This window comes from Pleurodeles waltl, chromosome 4_1 (genome assembly GCF_031143425.1).
Source record: "Pleurodeles waltl isolate 20211129_DDA chromosome 4_1, aPleWal1.hap1.20221129, whole genome shotgun sequence".
In the NCBI taxonomy this organism is placed as follows: Eukaryota; Metazoa; Chordata; class Amphibia; order Caudata; family Salamandridae; genus Pleurodeles; species Pleurodeles waltl.
The window spans coordinates 39,355,228-39,381,172 of record NC_090442.1 but is presented as its reverse complement, the minus strand read 5'-3'; the positions used below and the strand labels follow the sequence as shown (position 1 = coordinate 39,381,172).

General features: G+C 39.0%; 8 non-coding genes across 8 annotated transcripts; all 8 read left to right on the top strand.

Annotated features, from left to right (window-relative positions):
- The first annotated feature begins 3,577 nt into the window (after window positions 1-3,577).
- TRNAR-UCG (transfer RNA arginine (anticodon UCG)) lies at window positions 3,578-3,650 on the top strand. Its single transcript has one exon. It is a non-coding gene; the product is annotated as a tRNA-Arg (tRNA).
- Window positions 3,651-5,401: 1,751 nt separating this feature from the next.
- On the top strand, window positions 5,402-5,474 carry TRNAR-UCG (transfer RNA arginine (anticodon UCG)). The gene has a single exon. It is a non-coding gene; the product is annotated as a tRNA-Arg (tRNA).
- Window positions 5,475-12,693: 7,219 nt separating this feature from the next.
- TRNAR-UCG (transfer RNA arginine (anticodon UCG)) lies at window positions 12,694-12,766 on the top strand. The gene has a single exon. It is a non-coding gene; the product is annotated as a tRNA-Arg (tRNA).
- Window positions 12,767-14,518: 1,752 nt separating this feature from the next.
- On the top strand, window positions 14,519-14,591 carry TRNAR-UCG (transfer RNA arginine (anticodon UCG)). Its single transcript has one exon. It is a non-coding gene; the product is annotated as a tRNA-Arg (tRNA).
- Window positions 14,592-18,168: 3,577 nt separating this feature from the next.
- TRNAR-UCG (transfer RNA arginine (anticodon UCG)) lies at window positions 18,169-18,241 on the top strand. The gene has a single exon. It is a non-coding gene; the product is annotated as a tRNA-Arg (tRNA).
- Window positions 18,242-19,992: 1,751 nt separating this feature from the next.
- On the top strand, window positions 19,993-20,065 carry TRNAR-UCG (transfer RNA arginine (anticodon UCG)). The gene has a single exon. It is a non-coding gene; the product is annotated as a tRNA-Arg (tRNA).
- Window positions 20,066-23,641: 3,576 nt separating this feature from the next.
- Window positions 23,642-23,714, top strand: TRNAR-UCG (transfer RNA arginine (anticodon UCG)). The gene has a single exon. It is a non-coding gene; the product is annotated as a tRNA-Arg (tRNA).
- A 1,752-nt stretch (window positions 23,715-25,466) lies between these two features.
- On the top strand, window positions 25,467-25,539 carry TRNAR-UCG (transfer RNA arginine (anticodon UCG)). The gene has a single exon. It is a non-coding gene; the product is annotated as a tRNA-Arg (tRNA).
- The last annotated feature ends 406 nt before the right edge of the window (window positions 25,540-25,945 follow it).

The following is a 25,945-nucleotide window of genomic DNA, read 5'->3' as shown; positions in this document are numbered from 1 at the left end:
AGTCTTTTTCTCACAGCACCCAACTTATCTTGACATACAAACTGGAAACACACTCTTACAATACTCCTTTCACTCTCACTCATTAAGAAAGCCCAATGCAAACTGCACAATCAGTCACGTTATACCTTCAGCATTGCTACTTTTCAATCTTTCTGCCATACCAAAGTACCTCTTCATAAATGCAATGGATATGCAATACGTATACAACAATATGACATGGCACAATCATTCTGAACAGAACTGTGGGTAGATTCAGTGCAAGGAGTGTGTGCGTGCAGAAAGCAGAAACTATGCATGGGTAGAAGCTCTATGATTTTCTCCAGGAATAATGCAAATTGTCCCTCAGAAAAAGTATAGTACTAGAGAAGAATCATAAAGGATTGACACAATTGCTGCCTTTGCTGTTGCCCCAGTTGTGTAATCTGTCAAGGACTGGTCTCTTGCAGATTGAGTCATCTAGTTGCAATTGTGTGGTAAAAATCACCCTTACAACCATTTTTGCTATAAACTTGAGATCTTTCTGAGATACTATCTCACAGACTTCTTATGAATGAGGAACTCTGAAATTGTCACATTCCAATTTGTACGTCCTTAAAACTCTGCTGGTTATTCAAATGGACAGATTGTTTTTTAAATTCCTTTCTGTATCGAGTTGTAGTTATATTGATACAGAGGCATAATTGTTGAATGATATATATTGGTTTGATTGAAATATGTTCGTAGAGGTGGTGATAGGCTTTCTGTGTCTGTCTGAGAGCAAGGACCGGTTAACATGTTTTTCCAAGAGCAGTTTGTTGTGAAAGGTATCAGGCAAAGGAGTATGTATTGTGATGTGGTTCTCTGACTGCTTCTGTCCGCTTGCCAAAAGTTCCAAGGCCCTATGATAGCACAAAAACGGTAAGATTGAAGTGGTGGGTGCCGGAGGTTTAAAATGGTCAGTTTAATTAAAGACAGAAAAGTGAAACGAATGACTGCAGAAATACTGTATGTGGCCATGAACTGAGATGAAAGGATGATTTTGGAACTCTGTCTTGCAGATTACCCTCAATGCCGCAATGGATAGGGCACTACTCTCACAGACCAGGGTGTGTAAGTTTAAGTCTATCTGAGGTGCACACCCTGAACTAATACATTTTTGCTGAAACCTAATCATATTGTTTACTCTTCCTCGTAGCAGCTTTCCAGGGTGATAGTATATTGCAACAGAACCATTCCACTTCTTCACTGAAAAGAGTCATGCTGGTTACCCAAATGTGCATCGTGTCATTTTATACAACTTTCTTTATTGAAATTAAACTTGGACTCACTTGAAATATTCTCTTTCAAAATGAATGTTTTGAGCTGCTGTGAATTTTATTTCTAGAGGTGGTGACAGGTTTTCAGGTACATGCTTAGGTCAAGGCCCTGTTCATGTCACTTGTATAAGCTAATTCAGGGAGCAAATTAGCAAGTCAAGAAATGGGAAGTCTGAACTAATGTCAAAGCAGTTTCATTCTCTTTTCAAATAATCCAAAAATACCATTGCAGCATAAAACAGAGTATTCAATAAAAGAAGAAAGGAGGATTAACGGCAAAAAAGCACAGCATAAGATATGAAACTTTGGAAATTATCTAGATATTGTTTGAAAAAACTCCTTTGATGGAAAGAAGATGAAGAACGGTATGGGATCCTGTCCTGCGCACCTGTAATTGATATGTTCCACATCCATTCATACCACCTAACCCTAAACACCCAAACATATTGCAGTCAGTGACCATGTGGCCTAATGGATAAGGCGTCTGACTTCGGATCAGAGCATTGAGGGTTCTACTCCCTTCATGGTTGAGTCTTTTTCTCACAGCACCCAACTTATCTTCACATACAAACTGGAAACACACTCTTACAATACTCCTTTCACTCTCACTCATTAGGAAAGCCCAATGCAAACTGCACAATCTGTCACGTTATGCCATCAGCATTGCTACTTTTCTGTCTTTCTGCCATACCAAAGTACCTCTTCATAAATGCCACAGATATGCAATACGTATACAACAATATGACATGGCACAATCATTCTGAACAGAACTGTGGGTAGATTCAGTGCAGGGAGTGTGTGCGTGCAGAAAGCAGAAACTATGCATGGGTAGAAGCTCTATGATTTTCTCCAGGAATAATGCAAATTGTCCCTCAGAAAAAGTATAGTACTAGAGAAGAATCATAAAGGATTGACACAATGGCTGCCTTTGTTGTTGCCCCAGTTGTGTAATCAGTCAAGGACTGGTCTCTTGCAGATTGAGGCACCTAGTTGTAATTGTGTGGTAAAAATCACCCTTACAACCATTTTTGCTATAAACGTGAGATCTTTCTGAGATACTATCTCACAGACTTCTTATGAATGAGGAACTCTGAAATTGTCACATTCCAATTTGTACGTCCTTAAAACTCTGCTGGTTATTCAAATGGGCAGATTGTTTTTTAAATTCCTTTCTGTCTCGAGTTGTAGTTTTATTGATACAGAGGCATAATTGTTGAATGATATATACTGGTTTGATTGAAATATGTTCGTAGAGGTGGTGATAGGCTTTCTGTGTCTGTCTGAGAGCAAGGACCGGTTAACGTCTTTTTCCAAGAGCAGTTTGTTGTGAAAGGTATCAGGCAAAGGAGTATGTATTGTGATGTGGTTCTCTGACTGCTTCTGTCCACTTGCCAAAAGTTCCAAGGCCCTATGATAGCACAAAAACAGAAAGATTGAAGTGGTGGGTGCCGGAGGTTTAAAATGGTCAGTTTAATTAAAGACAGAAAAGTGAAACGAATGACTTCAGAAATACTGTATGTGGCCATGAACTGAGATGAAAGGATGATTTTGGAACTCTGTCTTGCAGATTACCCTCAATGCCGCAATGGATAGGGCACTACTCTCACAGACCAGGGTGTGTAAGTTTAAGTCTATCTGAGGTGCACACCCTGAACTAATACATTTTTGCTGAAACCTAATCATATTGTTTACTCTTCCTCGTAGCAGCTTGCCAGGGTGATAGTATATTGCAACAGAACCATTCCACTTCTTCACTGAAAAGAGTCATGCTGGTTACCCAAATGTGCAGCGTGTCATTTTATACAACTTTCTTTATTGAAATTAAACTTGGACTCACTTGAAATATTCTCTTTCAAAATGAATGTTTTGAGCTGCTGTGAATTTTATTTCTAGAGGTGGTGACAGGCTTTCAGGTACGTGCTTAGGTCAAGGCCCTGTTCATGTCACTTGTATAAGCTAATTCAGGGAGCAAATTAGCAAGTCAAGAAATGGGAAGTCTGAACTACTGTCAATGCAGTTTCATTCTCTTTTCAAATAATCCAAAAATACCATTGCAGCATAAAACAGAGTATTCAATAAAAGAAGAAAGGAGGAGTAACGCCAAAAAAGCACAGCATAAGATATGAAACTTTGGAAATTATCTAGATACTGTTTGAAAAAACTCCTTTGATGGAAAGAAGATGAAGAACGGTATGGGATCCTGTCCTGCGCACCTGTAATTGATATGTTCCACATCCATTCATACCACCTAACCCTAAACACCCAAACATGTTGCAGTCAGTGACCATGTGGCCTAATGGATAAGGCGTCTGACTTCGGATCAGAAGATTGAGGGTTCGAGTCCCTTCATGGTTAAGTCTTTTTCTCACAGCACCCAACTTATCTTTACATACAAACTGGAAACACACTCTTACAATACTCCTTTCACTCTCACTCATTAAGAAAGCCCAATGCAAACTGCACAATCAGTCACGTTATACCTTCAGCATTGCTACTTTTCAATCTTTCTGCCATACCAAAGTACCTCTTCATAAATGCAATGGATATGCAATACGTATACAACAATATGACATGGCACAATCATTCTGAACAGAACTGTGGGTAGATTCAGTGCAGGGAGTGTGTGCGTGCAGAAAGAAGAAACTATGCATGGGTAGAAGCTCTATGATTTTCTCCAGGAATAATGCAAATTGTCCCTCAGAAAAAGTATAGTACTAGAGAAGAATCATAAAGGATTGACACAATTGCTGCTTTGCTGTTGCCCCAGTTGTGTAATCTGTCAAGGACTGGTCTCTTGCAGATTGAGTTATCTAGTTGCAATTGTGTGGTAAAAATCACCCTTACAACCATTTTTGCTATAAACTTGAGATCTTTCTGAGATACTATCTCACAGACTTCTTATGAATGAGGAACTCTGAAATTGTCACATTCCAATTTGTACTTCCTTAAAACTCTGCTGGTTATTCAAATGGACAGATTGTTTTTTAAATTCCTTTCTGTATCGAGTTGTAGTTATATTGATACAGAGGCATAATTGTTGAATGATATATATTGGTTTGATTGAAATATGTTCGTAGAGGTGGTGATAGGCTTTCTGTGTCTGTCTGAGAGCAAGGACCGGTTAACGTCTTTTTCCAAGAGCAGTTTGTTGTGAAAGGTATCAGGCAAAGGAGTATGTATTGTGATGTGGTTCTCTGACTGCTTCTGTCCACTTGCCAAAAGTTCCAAGGCCCTATGATAGCACAAAAACGGTAAGATTGAAGTGGTGGGTGCCGGAGGTTTAAAATGGTCAGTTTAATTAAAGACAGAAAAGTGAAACGAATGACTGCAGAAATACTGTATGTGGCCATGAACTGAGATGAAAGGATGATTTTGGAACTCTGTCTTGCAGATTACCCTCAATGCCGCAATGGATAGGGCACTACTCTCACAGACCAGGGTGTGTAAGTTTAAGTCTATCTGAGGTGCACACCCTGAACTAATACATTTTTGCTGAAACCTAATCATATTGATTACTCTTCCTCGTAGCAGCTTGCCAGGGTGATAGTATATTGCAACAGAACCATTCCACTTCTTCACTGAAAAGAGTCATGCTGGTTACCCAAATGTGCAGCGTGTCATTTTATACAACTTTCTTTATTGAAATTAAACTTGGACTCACTTGAAATATTCTCTTTCAAAATGAATGTTTTGAGCTGCTGTGAATTTTATTTCTAGAGGTGGTGACAGGCTTTCAGGTACGTGCTTAGGTCAAGGCCCTGTTCATGTCACTTGTATAAGCTAATTCAGGGAGCAAATTAGCAAGTCAAGAAATGGGAAGTCTGAACTACTGTCAAAGCAGTTTCATTCTCTTTTCAAATAATCCAAAAATACCATTGCAGCATAAAACAGAGTATTCAATAGAAGAATAAAGGAGGATTAACGGCAAAAAAGCACATCATAAGATATGAAACTTTGGAAATTATCTAGATATTGTTTGAAAAAACTCCTTTGATGGAAAGAAGATGAAGAACGGTATGGGATCCTGTCCTGCGCAACTGTAATTGATATGTTCCACATTCATTCATACCACCTAACCCTAAACACCCAAACATGTTACAGTCAGTGACCATGTGGCCTAATGGATAAGGCGTCTGACTTCGGATCAGAAGATTGAGGGTTCGAGTCCCTTCATGGTTAAGTCTTTTTCTCACAGCACCCAACTTATCTTTACATACAAACTGGAAACACACTCTTACAATACTCCTTTCACTCTCACTCATTAAGAAAGCCCAATGCAAACTGCACAATCAGTCACGTTATACCTTCAGCATTGCTACTTTTCAATTTTTCTGCCATACCAAAGTACCTCTTCATAAATGCAATGGATATGCAATACGTATACAACAATATGACATGGCACAATCATTCTGAACAGAACTGTGGGTAGATTCAGTGCAGGGAGTGTGTGCGTGTAGAAAGCAGAAACTATGCATGGGTAGAAGCTCTATGATTTTCTCCAGGAATAATGCAAATTGTCCCTCAGAAAAAGTATAGTACTAGAGAAGAATCATAAAGGATTGACACAATTGCTGCCTTTGCTGTTGCCCCAGTTGTGTAATCTGTCAAGACTGGTCTCTTGCAGATTGAGTCATCTAGTTGCAATTGTGTGGTAAAAATCACCCTTACAACCATTTTTGCTATAAACTTGAGATCTTTCTGAGATACTATCTCACAGACTTCTTATGAATGAGGAACTCTGAAATTGTCACATTCCAATTTGTACGTCCTTAAAACTCTGCTGGTTATTCAAATGGACAGATTGTTTTTTAAATTCCTTTCTGTATCGAGTTGTAGTTATATTGATACAGAGGCATAATTGTTGAATGATATATATTGGTTTGATTGAAATATGTTCGTAGAGGTGGTGATAGGCTTTCTGTGTCTGTCTGAGAGCAAGGACCGGTTAACATGTTTTTCCAAGAGCAGTTTGTTGTGAAAGGTATCAGGCAAAGGAGTATGTATTGTGATGTGGTTCTCTGACTGCTTCTGTCCGCTTGCCAAAAGTTCCAAGGCCCTATGATAGCACAAAAACGGTAAGATTGAAGTGGTGGGTGCCGGAGGTTTAAAATGGTCAGTTTAATTAAAGACAGAAAAGTGAAACGAATGACTGCAGAAATACTGTATGTGGCCATGAACTGAGATGAAAGGATGATTTTGGAACTCTGTCTTGCAGATTACCCTCAATGCCGCAATGGATAGGGCACTACTCTCACAGACCAGGGTGTGTAAGTTTAAGTCTATCTGAGTTGCACACCCTGAACTAATACATTTTTGCTGAAACCTAATCATATTGTTTACTCTTCCTCGTAGCAGCTTTCCAGGGTGATAGTATATTGCAACAGAACCATTCCACTTCTTCACTGAAAAGAGTCATGCTGGTTACCCAAATGTGCATCGTGTCATTTTATACAACTTTCTTTATTGAAATTAAACTTGGACTCACTTGAAATATTCTCTTTCAAAATGAATGTTTTGAGCTGCTGTGAATTTTATTTCTAGAGGTGGTGACAGGCTTTCAGGTACATGCTTAGGTCAAGGCCCTGTTCATGTCACTTGTATAAGCTAATTCAGGGAGCAAATTAGCAAGTCAAGAAATGGGAAGTCTGAACTACTGTCAAAGCAGTTTCATTCTCTTTTCAAATAATCCAAAAATACCATTGCAGCATAAAACAGAGTATTCAATAAAAGAAGAAAGGAGGATTAACGCCAAAAAAGCACATCATAAGATATGAAACTTTGGAAATTATCTAGATATTGTTTGAAAAAACTCCTTTGATGGAAAGAAGATGAAGAACGGTATGGGATCCTGTCCTGTGCACCTGTAATTGATATGTTCCACATCCATTCATACCACCTAACCCTAAACACACAAACATATTGCAGTCAGTGACCATGTGGCCTAATGGATAAGGCGTCTGACTTCGGATCAGAGCATTGAGGGTTCTACTCCCTTCATGGTTGAGTCTTTTTCTCACAGCACCCAACTTATCTTCACATACAAACTGGAAACACACTCTTACAATACTCCTTTCACTCTCACTCATTAGGAAAGCCCAATGCAAACTGCACAATCTGTCACGTTATGCCATCAGCATTGCTACTTTTCTGTCTTTCTGCCATACCAAAGTACCTCTTCATAAATGCCACAGATATGCAATCCGTATACAACAATATGACATGGCACAATCATTCTGAACAGAACTGTGGGTAGATTCAGTTCAGGGAGTGTGTGCGTGCAGAAAGCAGAAACTATGCATGGGTAGAAGCTCTATGATTTTCTCCAGGAATAATGCAAATTGTCCCTCAGAAAAAGTATACTACTAGAGAAGAATCATAAAGGATTGACACAATTGCTGCCTTTGCTGTTGCCCCAGTTGTGTAATCTGTCAAGGACTGGTCTCTTGCAGATTGAGGCACCTAGTTGTAATTGTGTGATAAAAATCACCCTTACAACCATTTTTGCTATAAACTTGAGATCTTTCTGAGATTCTATCTCACAGACTTCTTATGAATGAGGAACTCTGAAATTGTCACATTCCAATTTGTACGTCCTTAAAACTCTGCTGGTTATTCAAATGGGCAGATTGTTTTTTAAATTCCTTTCTGTCTCGAGTTGTAGTTATATTGATACAGAGGCATAATTGTTGAATGATATATATTGGTTTGATTGAAATATGTTCGTAGAGGTGGTGATAGGCTTTCTGTGTCTGTCTGAGAGCAAGGACCGGGTAACGTCTTTTTCCAAGAGCAGTTTGTTGTGAAAGGTATCAGGCAAAGGAGTATGTATTGTGATGTGGTTCTCTGACTGCTTCTGTCCACTTGCCAAAAGTTCCAAGGCCTTATGATAGCACAAAAACGGTAAGATTGAAGTGGTGGGTGCCGGAGGTTTAAAATGGTCAGTTTAATTAAAGACAGAAAAGTGAAACGAATGACTGCAGAAATACTGTATGTGGCCATGAACTGAGATGAAAGGATGATTTTGGAACTCTGTCTTGCAGATTACCCTCAATGCCGCAATGGATAGGGCACTACTCTCACAGACCAGGGTGTGTAAGTTTAAGTCTATCTGAGGTGCACACCCTGAACTAATACATTTTTGCTGAAACCTAATCATATTGTTTACTCTTCCTCGTAGCAGCTTGCCAGGGTGATAGTATATTGCAACAGAACCATTCCACTTCTTCACTGAAAAGAGTCATGCTGGTTACCCAAATGTGCAGCATGTCATTTTATACAACTTTCTTTATTGAAATTAAACTTGGACTCACTTGAAATATTCTCTTTCAAAATGAATGTTTTGAGCTGCTGTGAATTTTATTTCTAGAGGTGGTGACAGGTTTTCAGGTACATGCTTAGGTCAAGGCCCTGTTCATGTCACTTGTATAAGCTAATTCAGGGAGCAAATTAGCAAGTCAAGAAATGGGAAGTCTGAACTAATGTCAAAGCAGTTTCATTCTCTTTTCAAATAATCCAAAAATACCATTGCAGCATAAAACAGAGTATTCAATAAAAGAAGAAAGGAGGATTAACGAAGAAAAAGCACATCATAAGATATGAAACTTTGGAAATTATCTAGATATTGTTTGAAAAAACTCCTTTGATGGAAAGAAGATGAAGAACGGTATGGGATCCTGTCCTGCGCAACTGTAATTGATATGTTCCACATTCATTCATACCACCTAACCCTAAACACCCAAACATGTTACAGTCAGTGACCATGTGGCCTAATGGATAAGGCGTCTGACTTCAGATCAGAAGATTGAGGGTTCGAGTCCCTTCATGGTAAAGTCTTTTTCTCACAGCACCCAACTTATCTTTACATACAAACTGGAAACACACTCTTACAATACTCCTTTCACTCTCACTCATTAAGAAAGCCCAATGCAAACTGCACAGTCAGTCACGTTATACCTTCAGCATTGCTACTTTTCAATCTTTCTGCCATACCAAAGTACCTCTTCATAAATGCAATGGATATGCAATACGTATACAACAATATGACATGGCACAATCATTCTGAACAGAACTGTGGGTAGATTCAGTGCAGGGAGTGTGTGCGTGCAGAAAGCAGAAACTATGCATGCGTAGAAGCTCTATGATTTTCTCCAGGAATAATGCAAATTGTCCCTCAGAAAAAGTATAGTACTAGAGAAGAATCATAAAGGATTGACACAATTGCTGCCTTTGCTGTTGCCCCAGTTGTGTAATCTGTCAAGGACTGGTCTCTTGCAGATTGAGTCATCTAGTTGCAATTGTGTGGTAAAAATCACCCTTACAACCATTTTTGCTATAAACTTGAGATCTTTCTGAGATACTATCTCACAGACTTCTTATGAATGAGGAACTCTGAAATTGTCACATTCCAATTTGTACGTCCTTAAAACTCTACTGGTTATTCTAATGGACAGATTGTTTTTTAAATTCCTTTCTGTATCGAGTTGTAGTTATATTGATACAGAGGCATAATTGTTGAATGATATATATTGGTTTGATTGAAATATGTTCGTAGAGGTGGTGATAGGCTTTCTGTGTCTGTCTGAGAGCAAGGACCGGTTAACATGTTTTTCCAAGAGCAGTTTGTTGTGAAAGGTATCAGGCAAAGGAGTATGTATTGTGATGTGGTTCTCTGACTGCTTCTGTCTGCTTGCCAAAAGTTCCAAGGCCCTATGATAGCACAAAAACAGTAAGATTGAAGTGGTGGGTGCCGGAGGTTTAAAATGGTCAGTTTAATTAAAGACAGAAAAGTGAAACGAATGACTGCAGAAATACTGTATGTGGCCATGAACTGAGATGAAAGGATGATTTTGGAACTCTGTCTTGCAGATTACCCTCAATGCCGCAATGGATAGGGCACTACTCTCACAGACCAGGGTGTGTAAGTTTAAGTCTATCTGAGGTGCACACCCTGAACTAATACATTTTTGCTGAAACCTAATAATATTGTTTACTCTTCCTCGTAGCAGCTTTCCAGGGTGATAGTATATTGCAACAGAACCATTCCACTTCTTCACTGAAAAGAGTCATGCTGGTTACCCAAATGTGCATTGTGTCATTTTATACAACTTTCTTTATTGAAATTAAACTTGGACTCACTTGAAATATTCTCTTTCAAAATGAATGTTTTGAGCTGCTGTGAATTTTATTTCTAGAGGTGGTGACAGGCTTTCAGGTACATGCTTAGGTCAAGGCCCTGTTCATGTCACTTGTATAAGCTAATTCAGGGAGCAAATTAGCAAGTCAAGAAATGGGAAGTCTGAACTACTGTCAAAGCAGTTTCATTCTCTTTTCAAATAATCCAAAAATACCATTGCAGCATAAAACAGAGTATTCAATAAAAGAAGAAAGGAGGATTAACGCCAAAAAAGCACATCATAAGATATGAAACTTTGGAAATTATCTAGATATTGTTTGAAAAAACTCCTTTGATGGAAAGAAGATGAAGAACGGTATGGGTGTGCGCACCTGTAATTGATATGTTCCACATCCATTCATACCACCTAACCCTAAACACACAAACATATTGCAGTCAGTGACCATGTGGCCTAATGGATAAGGCGTCTGACTTCGGATCAGAGCATTGAGGGTTCTACTCCCTTCATGGTTGAGTCTTTTTCTCACAGCACCCAACTTATCTTCACATACAAACTGGAAACACACTCTTACAATACTCCTTTCACTCTCACTCATTAGGAAAGCCCAATGCAAACTGCACAATCTGTCACGTTATGCCATCAGCATTGCTACTTTTCTGTCTTTCTGCCATACCAAAGTACCTCTTCATAAATGCCACAGATATGCAATCCGTATACAACAATATGACATGGCACAATCATTCTGAACAGAACTGTGGGTAGATTCAGTGCAGGGAGTGTGTGCGTGCAGAAAGCAGAAACTATGCATGGGTAGAAGCTCTATGATTTTCTCCAGGAATAATGCAAATTGTCGCTCAGAAAAAGTATAGTACTAGAGAAGAATCATAAAGGATTGACACAATGGCTGCCTTTGCTGTTGCCCCAGTTGTGTAATCTGTCAAGGACTGGTCTCTTGCAGATTGAGGCACCTAGTTGTAATTGTGTGGTAAAAATCACCCTTACAACCATTTTTGCTATAAACGTGAGATCTTTCTGAGATACTATCTCACAGACTTCTTATGAATGAGGAACTCTGAAATTGTCACATTCCAATTTGTATGTCCTTAAAACTCTGCTGGTTATTCAAATGGGCAGATTGTTTTTTAAATTCCTTTCTGTCTCGAGTTGTAGTTTTATTGATACAGAGGAATAATTGTTGAATGATATATATTGGTTTGATTGAAATATGTTCGTAGAGGTGGTGATAGGCTTTCTGTGTCTGTCTGAGAGCAAGGACCGGTTAACGTCTTTTTCCAAGAGCAGTTTGTTGTGAAAGGTATCAGGCAAAGGAGTATGTATTGTGATGTGGTTCTCTGACTGCTTCTGTCCACTTGCCAAAAGTTCCAAGGCCCTATGATAGCACAAAAACAGAAAGATTGAAGTGGTGGGTGCCGGAGGTTTAAAATGGTCAGTTTAATTAAAGACAGAAAAGTGAAACGAATGACTGCAGAAATACTGTATGTGGCCATGAACTGAGATGAAAGGATGATTTTGGAACTCTGTCTTGCAGATTACCCTCAATGCCGCAATGGATAGGGCACTACTCTCACAGACCAGGGTGTGTAAGTTTAAGTCTATCTGAGGTGCACACCCTGAACTAATACATTTTTGCTGAAACCTAATCATATTGTTTACTCTTCCTCGTAGCAGCTTGCCAGGGTGATAGTATATTGCAACAGAACCATTCCACTTCTTCACTGAAAAGAGTCATGCTGGTTACCCAAATGTGCAGCGTGTCATTTTATACAACTTTCTTTATTGAAATTAAACTTGGACTCACTTGAAATATTCTCTTTCAAAATGAATGTTTTGAGCTGCTGTGAATTTTATTTCTAGAGGTGGTGACAGGCTTTCAGGTACGTGCTTAGGTCAAGGCCCTGTTCATGTCACTTGTATAAGCTAATTCAGGGAGCAAATTAGCAAGTCAAGAAATGGGAAGTCTGAACTACTGTCAAAGCAGTTTCATTCTCTTTTCAAATAATCCAAAAATACCATTGCAGCATAAAACAGAGTATTCAATAGAAGAATAAAGGAGGATTAACGGCAAAAAAGCACATCATAAGATATGAAACTTTGGAAATTATCTAGATATTGTTTGAAAAAACTCCTTTGATGGAAAGAAGATGAAGAACTGTATGGGATCCTGTCCTGCGCACCTGTAATTGATATGTTCCACATCCATTCATACCACCTAACCCTAAACACCCAAACATATTGCAGTCAGTGACCATGTGGCCTAATGGATAAGGCGTCTGACTTCGGATCAGAAGATTGAGGGTTCGAGTCCTTTCATGGTTGAGTCTTTTTCTCACAGCACCCAACTTATCTTTACATACAAACTGGAAACATACTCTTACAATACTCCTTTCACTCTCACTCATTAAGAAAGCCCAATGCAAACAGCACAATCAGTCACGTTATGCCTTCAGCATTGCTACTTTTCTGTCTTTCTGCCATACCAAAGTACCTCTTCATAAATGCCACGGATATGCAATACGTATACAACAATATGACATGGCACAATCATTCTGAACAGAACTGTGGGTAGATTCAGTGCAGGGAGTGTGTGCGTGCAGAAAGCAGAAACTATGCATGGGTAGAAGCTCTATGATTTTCTCCAGGAATAATGCAAATTGTCCCTCAGAAAAAGTATACTACTAGAGAAGAATCATAAAGGATTGACACAATTGCTGCCTTTGCTGTTGCCCCAGTTGTGTAATCTGTCAAGGACTGGTCTCTTGCAGATTGAGGCACCTAGTTGTAATTGTGTGATAAAAATCACCCTTACAACCATTTTTGCTATAAACTTGTGATCTTTCTGAGATTCTATCTCACAGACTTCTTATGAATGAGGAACTCTGAAATTGTCACATTCCAATTTGTACGTCCTTAAAACTCTGCTGGTTATTCAAATGGGCAGATTGTTTTTTAAATTCCTTTCTGTCTCGAGTTGTAGTTATATTGATACAGAGGCATAATTGTTGAATGATATATATTGGTTTGATTGAAATATGTTCGTAGAGGTGGTGATAGGCTTTCTGTGTCTGTCTGAGAGCAAGGACCGGGTAACGTCTTTTTCCAAGAGCAGTTTGTTGTGAAAGGTATCAGGCAAAGGAGTATGTATTGTGATGTGGTTCTCTGACTGCTTCTGTCCACTTGCCAAAAGTTCCAAGGCCCTATGATAGCACAAAAACGGTAAGATTGAAGTGGTGGGTGCCGGAGGTTTAAAATGGTCAGTTTAATTAAAGACAGAAAAGTGAAACGAATGACTGCAGAAATACTGTATGTGGCCATGAACTGAGATGAAAGGATGATTTTGGAACTCTGTCTTGCAGATTACCCTCAATGCCGCAATGGATAGGGCACTACTCTCACAGACCAGGGTGTGTAAGTTTAAGTCTATCTGAGGTGCACACCCTGAACTAATACATTTTTGCTGAAACCTAATCATATTGTTTACTCTTCCTCGTAGCAGCTTGCCAGGGTGATAGTATATTGCAACAGAACCATTCCACTTCTTCACTGAAAAGAGTCATGCTGGTTACCCAAATGTGCAGCGTGTCATTTTATACAACTTTCTTTATTGAAATTAAACTTGGACTCACTTGAAATATTCTCTTTCAAAATGAATGTTTTGAGCTGCTGTGAATTTTATTTCTAGAGGTGGTGACAGGCTTTCAGGTACGTGCTTAGGTCAAGGCCCTGTTCATGTCACTTGTATAAGCTAATTCAGGGAGCAAATTAGCAAGTCAAGAAATGGGAAGTCTGAACTACTGTCAAAGCAGTTTCATTCTCTTTTCAAATAATCCAAAAATACCATTGCAGCATAAAACAGAGTATTCAATAGAAGAATAAAGGAGGATTAACGGCAAAAAAGCACATCATAAGATATGAAACTTTGGAAATTATCTAGATATTGTTTGAAAAAACTCCTTTGATGGAAAGAAGATGAAGAACGGTATGGGATCCTGTCCTGCGCACCTGTAATTGATATGTTCCACATTCATTCATACCACCTAACCCTAAACACCCAAACATGTTGCAGTCAGTGACCATGTGGCCTAATGGATAAGGCGTCTGACTTCGGATCAGAAGATTGAGGGTTCGAGTCCCTTCATGGTTAAGTCTTTTTCTCACAGCACCCAACTTATCTTGACATACAAACTGGAAACACACTCTTACAATACTCCTTTCACTCTCACTCATTAAGAAAGCCCAATGCAAACTGCACAATCAGTCACGTTATACCTTCAGCATTGCTACTTTTCAATCTTTCTGCCATACCAAAGTACCTCTTCATAAATGCAATGGATATGCAATACGTATACAACAATATGACATGGCACAATCATTCTGAACAGAACTGTGGGTAGATTCAGTGCAAGGAGTGTGTGCGTGCAGAAAGCAGAAACTATGCATGGGTAGAAGCTCTATGATTTTCTCCAGGAATAATGCAAATTGTCCCTCAGAAAAAGTATAGTACTAGAGAAGAATCATAAAGGATTGACACAATTGCTGCCTTTGCTGTTGCCCCAGTTGTGTAATCTGTCAAGGACTGGTCTCTTGCAGATTGAGTCATCTAGTTGCAATTGTGTGGTAAAAATCACACTTACAACCATTTTTGCTATAAACTTGAGATCTTTCTGAGATACTATCTCACAGACTTCTTATGAATGAGGAACTCTGAAATTGTCACATTCCAATTTGTACGTCCTTAAAACTCTGCTGGTTATTCAAATGGACAGATTGTTTTTTAAATTCCTTTCTGTATCGAGTTGTAGTTATATTGATACAGAGGCATAATTGTTGAATGATATATATTGGTTTGATTGAAATATGTTCGTAGAGGTGGTGATAGGCTTTCTGTGTCTGTCTGAGAGCAAGGACCGGTTAACATGTTTTTCCAAGAGCAGTTTGTTGTGAAAGGTATCAGGCAAAGGAGTATGTATTGTGATGTGGTTCTCTGACTGCTTCTGTCCGCTTGCCAAAAGTTCCAAGGCCCTATGATAGCACAAAAACGGTAAGATTGAAGTGGTGGGTGCCGGAGGTTTAAAATGGTCAGTTTAATTAAAGACAGAAAAGTGAAACGAATGACTGCAGAAATACTGTATGTGGCCATGAACTGAGATGAAAGGATGATTTTGGAACTCTGTCTTGCAGATTACCCTCAATGCCGCAATGGATAGGGCACTACTCTCACAGACCAGGGTGTGTAAGTTTAAGTCTATCTGAGGTGCACACCCTGAACTAATACATTTTTGCTGAAACCTAATCATATTGTTTACTCTTCCTCGTAGCAGCTTTCCAGGGTGATAGTATATTGCAACAGAACCATTCCACTTCTTCACTGAAAAGAGTCATGCTGGTTACCCAAATGTGCATCGTGTCATTTTATACAACTTTCTTTATTGAAATTAAACTTGGACTCACTTGAAATATTCTCTTTCAAAATGAATGTTTTGAGCTGCTGTGAATTTTATTTCTAGAGGTGGTGACAGGTTTTCAGGTACATGCTTAGGTCAAGGCCCTGTTCATGTCACTTGTATAAGCTAATTCAGGGAGCAAATTAGCAAGTCAAGAAATGGGAAGTCTGAACTAATGTCAAAGCAGTTTCATTCTCTTTTCAAATAATCCAAAAATACCATTGCAGCATAAAACAGAGTATTCAATAAAAGAAGAAAGGAGGATTAACGGCAAAAAAGCACAGCATAAGATATGAAACTTTGGAAATTATCTAGATATTGTTTGAAAAAACTCCTTTGATGGAAAGAAGATGAAGAACGGTATGGGATCCTGTCCTGCGCACCTGTAATTGATATGTTCCACATCCATTCATACCACCTAACCCTAAACACCCAAACATATTGCAGTCAGTGACCATGTGGCCTAATGGATAAGGCGTCTGACTTCGGATCAGAGCATTGAGGGTTCTACTCCCTTCATGGTTGAGTCTTTTTCTCACAGCACCCAACTTATCTTCACATACAAACTGGAAACACACTCTTACAATACTCCTTTCACTCTCACTCATTAGGAAAGCCCAATGCAAACTGCACAATCTGTCACGTTATGCCATCAGCATTGCTACTTTTCTGTCTTTCTGCCATACCAAAGTACCTCTTCATAAATGCCACAGATATGCAATACGTATACAACAATATGACATGGCACAATCATTCTGAACAGAACTGTGGGTAGATTCAGTGCAGGGAGTGTGTGCGTGCAGAAAGCAGAAACTATGCATGGGTAGAAGCTCTATGATTTTCTCCAGGAATAATGCAAATTGTCCCTCAGAAAAAGTATAGTACTAGAGAAGAATCATAAAGGATTGACACAATGGCTGCCTTTGTTGTTGCCCCAGTTGTGTAATCAGTCAAGGACTGGTCTCTTGCAGATTGAGGCACCTAGTTGTAATTGTGTGGTAAAAATCACCCTTACAACCATTTTTGCTATAAACGTGAGATCTTTCTGAGATACTATCTCACAGACTTCTTATGAATGAGGAACTCTGAAATTGTCACATTCCAATTTGTACGTCCTTAAAACTCTGCTGGTTATTCAAATGGGCAGATTGTTTTTTAAATTCCTTTCTGTCTCGAGTTGTAGTTTTATTGATACAGAGGCATAATTGTTGAATGATATATACTGGTTTGATTGAAATATGTTCGTAGAGGTGGTGATAGGCTTTCTGTGTCTGTCTGAGAGCAAGGACCGGTTAACGTCTTTTTCCAAGAGCAGTTTGTTGTGAAAGGTATCAGGCAAAGGAGTATGTATTGTGATGTGGTTCTCTGACTGCTTCTGTCCACTTGCCAAAAGTTCCAAGGCCCTATGATAGCACAAAAACAGAAAGATTGAAGTGGTGGGTGCCGGAGGTTTAAAATGGTCAGTTTAATTAAAGACAGAAAAGTGAAACGAATGACTTCAGAAATACTGTATGTGGCCATGAACTGAGATGAAAGGATGATTTTGGAACTCTGTCTTGCAGATTACCCTCAATGCCGCAATGGATAGGGCACTACTCTCACAGACCAGGGTGTGTAAGTTTAAGTCTATCTGAGGTGCACACCCTGAACTAATACATTTTTGCTGAAACCTAATCATATTGTTTACTCTTCCTCGTAGCAGCTTGCCAGGGTGATAGTATATTGCAACAGAACCATTCCACTTCTTCACTGAAAAGAGTCATGCTGGTTACCCAAATGTGCAGCGTGTCATTTTATACAACTTTCTTTATTGAAATTAAACTTGGACTCACTTGAAATATTCTCTTTCAAAATGAATGTTTTGAGCTGCTGTGAATTTTATTTCTAGAGGTGGTGACAGGCTTTCAGGTACGTGCTTAGGTCAAGGCCCTGTTCATGTCACTTGTATAAGCTAATTCAGGGAGCAAATTAGCAAGTCAAGAAATGGGAAGTCTGAACTACTGTCAATGCAGTTTCATTCTCTTTTCAAATAATCCAAAAATACCATTGCAGCATAAAACAGAGTATTCAATAAAAGAAGAAAGGAGGAGTAACGCCAAAAAAGCACAGCATAAGATATGAAACTTTGGAAATTATCTAGATACTGTTTGAAAAAACTCCTTTGATGGAAAGAAGATGAAGAACGGTATGGGATCCTGTCCTGCGCACCTGTAATTGATATGTTCCACATCCATTCATACCACCTAACCCTAAACACCCAAACATGTTGCAGTCAGTGACCATGTGGCCTAATGGATAAGGCGTCTGACTTCGGATCAGAAGATTGAGGGTTCGAGTCCCTTCATGGTTAAGTCTTTTTCTCACAGCACCCAACTTATCTTTACATACAAACTGGAAACACACTCTTACAATACTCCTTTCACTCTCACTCATTAAGAAAGCCCAATGCAAACTGCACAATCAGTCACGTTATACCTTCAGCATTGCTACTTTTCAATCTTTCTGCCATACCAAAGTACCTCTTCATAAATGCAATGGATATGCAATACGTATACAACAATATGACATGGCACAATCATTCTGAACAGAACTGTGGGTAGATTCAGTGCAGGGAGTGTGTGCGTGCAGAAAGAAGAAACTATGCATGGGTAGAAGCTCTATGATTTTCTCCAGGAATAATGCAAATTGTCCCTCAGAAAAAGTATAGTACTAGAGAAGAATCATAAAGGATTGACACAATTGCTGCTTTGCTGTTGCCCCAGTTGTGTAATCTGTCAAGGACTGGTCTCTTGCAGATTGAGTTATCTAGTTGCAATTGTGTGGTAAAAATCACCCTTACAACCATTTTTGCTATAAACTTGAGATCTTTCTGAGATACTATCTCACAGACTTCTTATGAATGAGGAACTCTGAAATTGTCACATTCCAATTTGTACTTCCTTAAAACTCTGCTGGTTATTCAAATGGACAGATTGTTTTTTAAATTCCTTTCTGTATCGAGTTGTAGTTATATTGATACAGAGGCATAATTGTTGAATGATATATATTGGTTTGATTGAAATATGTTCGTAGAGGTGGTGATAGGCTTTCTGTGTCTGTCTGAGAGCAAGGACCGGTTAACGTCTTTTTCCAAGAGCAGTTTGTTGTGAAAGGTATCAGGCAAAGGAGTATGTATTGTGATGTGGTTCTCTGACTGCTTCTGTCCACTTGCCAAAAGTTCCAAGGCCCTATGATAGCACAAAAACGGTAAGATTGAAGTGGTGGGTGCCGGAGGTTTAAAATGGTCAGTTTAATTAAAGACAGAAAAGTGAAACGAATGACTGCAGAAATACTGTATGTGGCCATGAACTGAGATGAAAGGATGATTTTGGAACTCTGTCTTGCAGATTACCCTCAATGCCGCAATGGATAGGGCACTACTCTCACAGACCAGGGTGTGTAAGTTTAAGTCTATCTGAGGTGCACACCCTGAACTAATACATTTTTGCTGAAACCTAATCATATTGATTACTCTTCCTCGTAGCAGCTTGCCAGGGTGATAGTATATTGCAACAGAACCATTCCACTTCTTCACTGAAAAGAGTCATGCTGGTTACCCAAATGTGCAGCGTGTCATTTTATACAACTTTCTTTATTGAAATTAAACTTGGACTCACTTGAAATATTCTCTTTCAAAATGAATGTTTTGAGCTGCTGTGAATTTTATTTCTAGAGGTGGTGACAGGCTTTCAGGTACGTGCTTAGGTCAAGGCCCTGTTCATGTCACTTGTATAAGCTAATTCAGGGAGCAAATTAGCAAGTCAAGAAATGGGAAGTCTGAACTACTGTCAAAGCAGTTTCATTCTCTTTTCAAATAATCCAAAAATACCATTGCAGCATAAAACAGAGTATTCAATAGAAGAATAAAGGAGGATTAACGGCAAAAAAGCACATCATAAGATATGAAACTTTGGAAATTATCTAGATATTGTTTGAAAAAACTCCTTTGATGGAAAGAAGATGAAGAACGGTATGGGATCCTGTCCTGCGCAACTGTAATTGATATGTTCCACATTCATTCATACCACCTAACCCTAAACACCCAAACATGTTACAGTCAGTGACCATGTGGCCTAATGGATAAGGCGTCTGACTTCGGATCAGAAGATTGAGGGTTCGAGTCCCTTCATGGTTAAGTCTTTTTCTCACAGCACCCAACTTATCTTTACATACAAACTGGAAACACACTCTTACAATACTCCTTTCACTCTCACTCATTAAGAAAGCCCAATGCAAACTGCACAATCAGTCACGTTATACCTTCAGCATTGCTACTTTTCAATTTTTCTGCCATACCAAAGTACCTCTTCATAAATGCAATGGATATGCAATACGTATACAACAATATGACATGGCACAATCATTCTGAACAGAACTGTGGGTAGATTCAGTGCAGGGAGTGTGTGCGTGTAGAAAGCAGAAACTATGCATGGGTAGAAGCTCTATGATTTTCTCCAGGAATAATGCAAATTGTCCCTCAGAAAAAGTATAGTACTAGAGAAGAATCATAAAGGATTGACACAATTGCTGCCTTTGCTGTTGCCCCAGTTGTGTAATCTGTCAAGACTGGTCTCTTGCAGATTGAGTCATCTAGTTGCAATTGTGTGGTAAAAATCACCCTTACAACCATTTTTGCTATAAACTTGAGATCTTTCTGAGATACTATCTCACAGACTTCTTATGAATGAGGAACTCTGAAATTGTCACATTCCAATTTGTACGTCCTTAAAACTCTGCTGGTTATTCAAATGGACAGATTGTTTTTTAAATTCCTTTCTGTATCGAGTTGTAGTTATATTGATACAGAGGCATAATTGTTGAATGATATATATTGGTTTGATTGAAATATGTTCGTAGAGGTGGTGATAGGCTTTCTGTGTCTGTCTGAGAGCAAGGACCGGTTAACATGTTTTTCCAAGAGCAGTTTGTTGTGAAAGGTATCAGGCAAAGGAGTATGTATTGTGATGTGGTTCTCTGACTGCTTCTGTCCGCTTGCCAAAAGTTCCAAGGCCCTATGATAGCACAAAAACGGTAAGATTGAAGTGGTGGGTGCCGGAGGTTTAAAATGGTCAGTTTAATTAAAGACAGAAAAGTGAAACGAATGACTGCAGAAATACTGTATGTGGCCATGAACTGAGATGAAAGGATGATTTTGGAACTCTGTCTTGCAGATTACCCTCAATGCCGCAATGGATAGGGCACTACTCTCACAGACCAGGGTGTGTAAGTTTAAGTCTATCTGAGTTGCACACCCTGAACTAATACATTTTTGCTGAAACCTAATCATATTGTTTACTCTTCCTCGTAGCAGCTTTCCAGGGTGATAGTATATTGCAACAGAACCATTCCACTTCTTCACTGAAAAGAGTCATGCTGGTTACCCAAATGTGCATCGTGTCATTTTATACAACTTTCTTTATTGAAATTAAACTTGGACTCACTTGAAATATTCTCTTTCAAAATGAATGTTTTGAGCTGCTGTGAATTTTATTTCTAGAGGTGGTGACAGGCTTTCAGGTACATGCTTAGGTCAAGGCCCTGTTCATGTCACTTGTATAAGCTAATTCAGGGAGCAAATTAGCAAGTCAAGAAATGGGAAGTCTGAACTACTGTCAAAGCAGTTTCATTCTCTTTTCAAATAATCCAAAAATACCATTGCAGCATAAAACAGAGTATTCAATAAAAGAAGAAAGGAGGATTAACGCCAAAAAAGCACATCATAAGATATGAAACTTTGGAAATTATCTAGATATTGTTTGAAAAAACTCCTTTGATGGAAAGAAGATGAAGAACGGTATGGGATCCTGTCCTGTGCACCTGTAATTGATATGTTCCACATCCATTCATACCACCTAACCCTAAACACACAAACATATTGCAGTCAGTGACCATGTGGCCTAATGGATAAGGCGTCTGACTTCGGATCAGAGCATTGAGGGTTCTACTCCCTTCATGGTTGAGTCTTTTTCTCACAGCACCCAACTTATCTTCACATACAAACTGGAAACACACTCTTACAATACTCCTTTCACTCTCACTCATTAGGAAAGCCCAATGCAAACTGCACAATCTGTCACGTTATGCCATCAGCATTGCTACTTTTCTGTCTTTCTGCCATACCAAAGTACCTCTTCATAAATGCCACAGATATGCAATCCGTATACAACAATATGACATGGCACAATCATTCTGAACAGAACTGTGGGTAGATTCAGTTCAGGGAGTGTGTGCGTGCAGAAAGCAGAAACTATGCATGGGTAGAAGCTCTATGATTTTCTCCAGGAATAATGCAAATTGTCCCTCAGAAAAAGTATACTACTAGAGAAGAATCATAAAGGATTGACACAATTGCTGCCTTTGCTGTTGCCCCAGTTGTGTAATCTGTCAAGGACTGGTCTCTTGCAGATTGAGGCACCTAGTTGTAATTGTGTGATAAAAATCACCCTTACAACCATTTTTGCTATAAACTTGAGATCTTTCTGAGATTCTATCTCACAGACTTCTTATGAATGAGGAACTCTGAAATTGTCACATTCCAATTTGTACGTCCTTAAAACTCTGCTGGTTATTCAAATGGGCAGATTGTTTTTTAAATTCCTTTCTGTCTCGAGTTGTAGTTATATTGATACAGAGGCATAATTGTTGAATGATATATATTGGTTTGATTGAAATATGTTCGTAGAGGTGGTGATAGGCTTTCTGTGTCTGTCTGAGAGCAAGGACCGGGTAACGTCTTTTTCCAAGAGCAGTTTGTTGTGAAAGGTATCAGGCAAAGGAGTATGTATTGTGATGTGGTTCTCTGACTGCTTCTGTCCACTTGCCAAAAGTTCCAAGGCCTTATGATAGCACAAAAACGGTAAGATTGAAGTGGTGGGTGCCGGAGGTTTAAAATGGTCAGTTTAATTAAAGACAGAAAAGTGAAACGAATGACTGCAGAAATACTGTATGTGGCCATGAACTGAGATGAAAGGATGATTTTGGAACTCTGTCTTGCAGATTACCCTCAATGCCGCAATGGATAGGGCACTACTCTCACAGACCAGGGTGTGTAAGTTTAAGTCTATCTGAGGTGCACACCCTGAACTAATACATTTTTGCTGAAACCTAATCATATTGTTTACTCTTCCTCGTAGCAGCTTGCCAGGGTGATAGTATATTGCAACAGAACCATTCCACTTCTTCACTGAAAAGAGTCATGCTGGTTACCCAAATGTGCAGCATGTCATTTTATACAACTTTCTTTATTGAAATTAAACTTGGACTCACTTGAAATATTCTCTTTCAAAATGAATGTTTTGAGCTGCTGTGAATTTTATTTCTAGAGGTGGTGACAGGTTTTCAGGTACATGCTTAGGTCAAGGCCCTGTTCATGTCACTTGTATAAGCTAATTCAGGGAGCAAATTAGCAAGTCAAGAAATGGGAAGTCTGAACTACTGTCAATGCAGTTTCATTCTCTTTTCAAATAATCCAAAAATACCATTGCAGCATAAAACAGAGTATTCAATAAAAGAAGAAAGGAGGAGTAACGCCAAAAAAGCACAGCATAAGATATGAAACTTTGGAAATTATCTAGATACTGTTTGAAAAAACTCCTTTGATGGAAAGAAGATGAAGAACGGTATGGGATCCTGTCCTGCGCACCTGTAATTGATATGTTCCACATCCATTCATACCACCTAACCCTAAACACCCAAACATGTTGCAGTCAGTGACCATGTGGCCTAATGGATAAGGCGTTTGACTTCGGATCAGAAGATTGAGGGTTCGAGTCCCTTCATGGTTAAGTCTTTTTCTCACAGCACCCAACTTATCTTTACATACAAACTGGAAACACACTCTTACAATACTCCTTTCACTCTCACTCATTAAGAAAGCCCAATGCAAACTGCACAATCAGTCACGTTATACCTTCAGCATTGCTACTTTTCAATCTTTCTGCCATACCAAAGTACCTCTTCATAAATGCAATGGATATGCAATACGTATACAACAATATGACATGGCACAATCATTCTGAACAGAACTGTGGGTAGATTCAGTGCAGGGAGTGTGTGCGTGCTGAAAGAAGAAACTATGCATGGGTAGAAGCTCTATGATTTTCTCCAGGAATAATGCAAATTGTCCCTCAGAAAAAGTATAGTACTAGAGAAGAATCATAAAGGATTGACACAATTGCTGCCTTTGCTGTTGCCCCAGTTGTGTAATCTGTCAAGGACTGGTCTCTTGCAGATTGAGTCATCTAGTTGCAATTGTGTGGTAAAAATCACCCTTACAACCATTTTTGCTATAAACTTGAGATCTTTCTGACATACTATCTCACAGACTTCTTATGAATGAGGAACTCTGAAATTGTCACATTCCAATTTGTACTTCCTTAAAACTCTGCTGGTTATTCAAATGGACAGATTGTTTTTTAAATTCCTTTCTGTATCGAGTTGTAGTTATATTGATACAGAGGCATAATTGTTGAATGATATATATTGGTTTGATTGAAATATGTTCGTAGAGGTGGTGATAGGCTTTCTGTGTCTGTCTGAGAGCAAGGACCGGTTAACGTCTTTTTCCAAGAGCAGTTTGTTGTGAAAGGTATCAGGCAAAGGAGTATGTATTGTGATGTGGTTCTCTGACTGCTTCTGTCCACTTGCCAAAAGTTCCAAGGCCCTATGATAGCACAAAAACGGTAAGATTGAAGTGGTGGGTGCCGGAGGTTTAAAATGGTCAGTTTAATTAAAGACAGAAAAGTGAAACGAATGACTGCAGAAATACTGTATGTGGCCATGAACTGAGATGAAAGGATGATTTTGGAACTCTGTCTTGCAGATTACCCTCAATGCCGCAATGGATAGGGCACTACTCTCACAGACCAGGGTGTGTAAGTTTAAGTCTATCTGAGGTGCACACCCTGAACTAATACATTTTTGCTGAAACCTAATCATATTGATTACTCTTCCTCGTAGCAGCTTGCCAGGGTGATAGTATATTGCAACAGAACCATTCCACTTCTTCACTGAAAAGAGTCATGCTGGTTACCCAAATGTGCAGCGTGTCATTTTATACAACTTTCTTTATTGAAATTAAACTTGGACTCACTTGAAATATTCTCTTTCAAAATGAATGTTTTGAGCTGCTGTGAATTTTATTTCTAGAGGTGGTGACAGGCTTTCAGGTACGTGCTTAGGTCAAGGCCCTGTTCATGTCACTTGTATAAGCTAATTCAGGGAGCAAATTAGCAAGTCAAGAAATGGGAAGTCTGAACTACTGTCAAAGCAGTTTCATTCTCTTTTCAAATAATCCAAAAATACCATTGCAGCATAAAACAGAGTATTCAATAGAAGAATAAAGGAGGATTAACGGCAAAAAAGCACATCATAAGATATGAAACTTTGGAAATTATCTAGATATTGTTTGAAAAAACTCCTTTGATGGAAAGAAGATGAAGAACGGTATGGGATCCTGTCCTGCGCAACTGTAATTGATATGTTCCACATTCATTCATACCACCTAACCCTAAACACCCAAACATGTTACAGTCAGTGACCATGTGGCCTAATGGATAAGGCGTCTGACTTCGGATCAGAAGATTGAGGGTTCGAGTCCCTTCATGGTTAAGTCTTTTTCTCACAGCACCCAACTTATCTTTACATACAAACTGGAAACACACTCTTACAATACTCCTTTCACTCTCACTCATTAAGAAAGCCCAATGCAAACTGCACAATCAGTCACGTTATACCTTCAGCATTGCTACTTTTCAATCTTTCTGCCATACCAAAGTACCTCTTCATAAATGCAATGGATATGCAATACGTATACAACAATATGACATGGCACAATCATTCTGAACAGAACTGTGGGTAGATTCAGTGCAGGGAGTGTGTGCGTGCAGAAAGCAGAAACTATGCATGGGTAGAAGCTCTATGATTTTCTCCAGGAATAATGCAAATTGTCCCTCAGAAAAAGTATACTACTAGAGAAGAATCATAAAGGATTGACACAATTGCTGCCTTTGCTGTT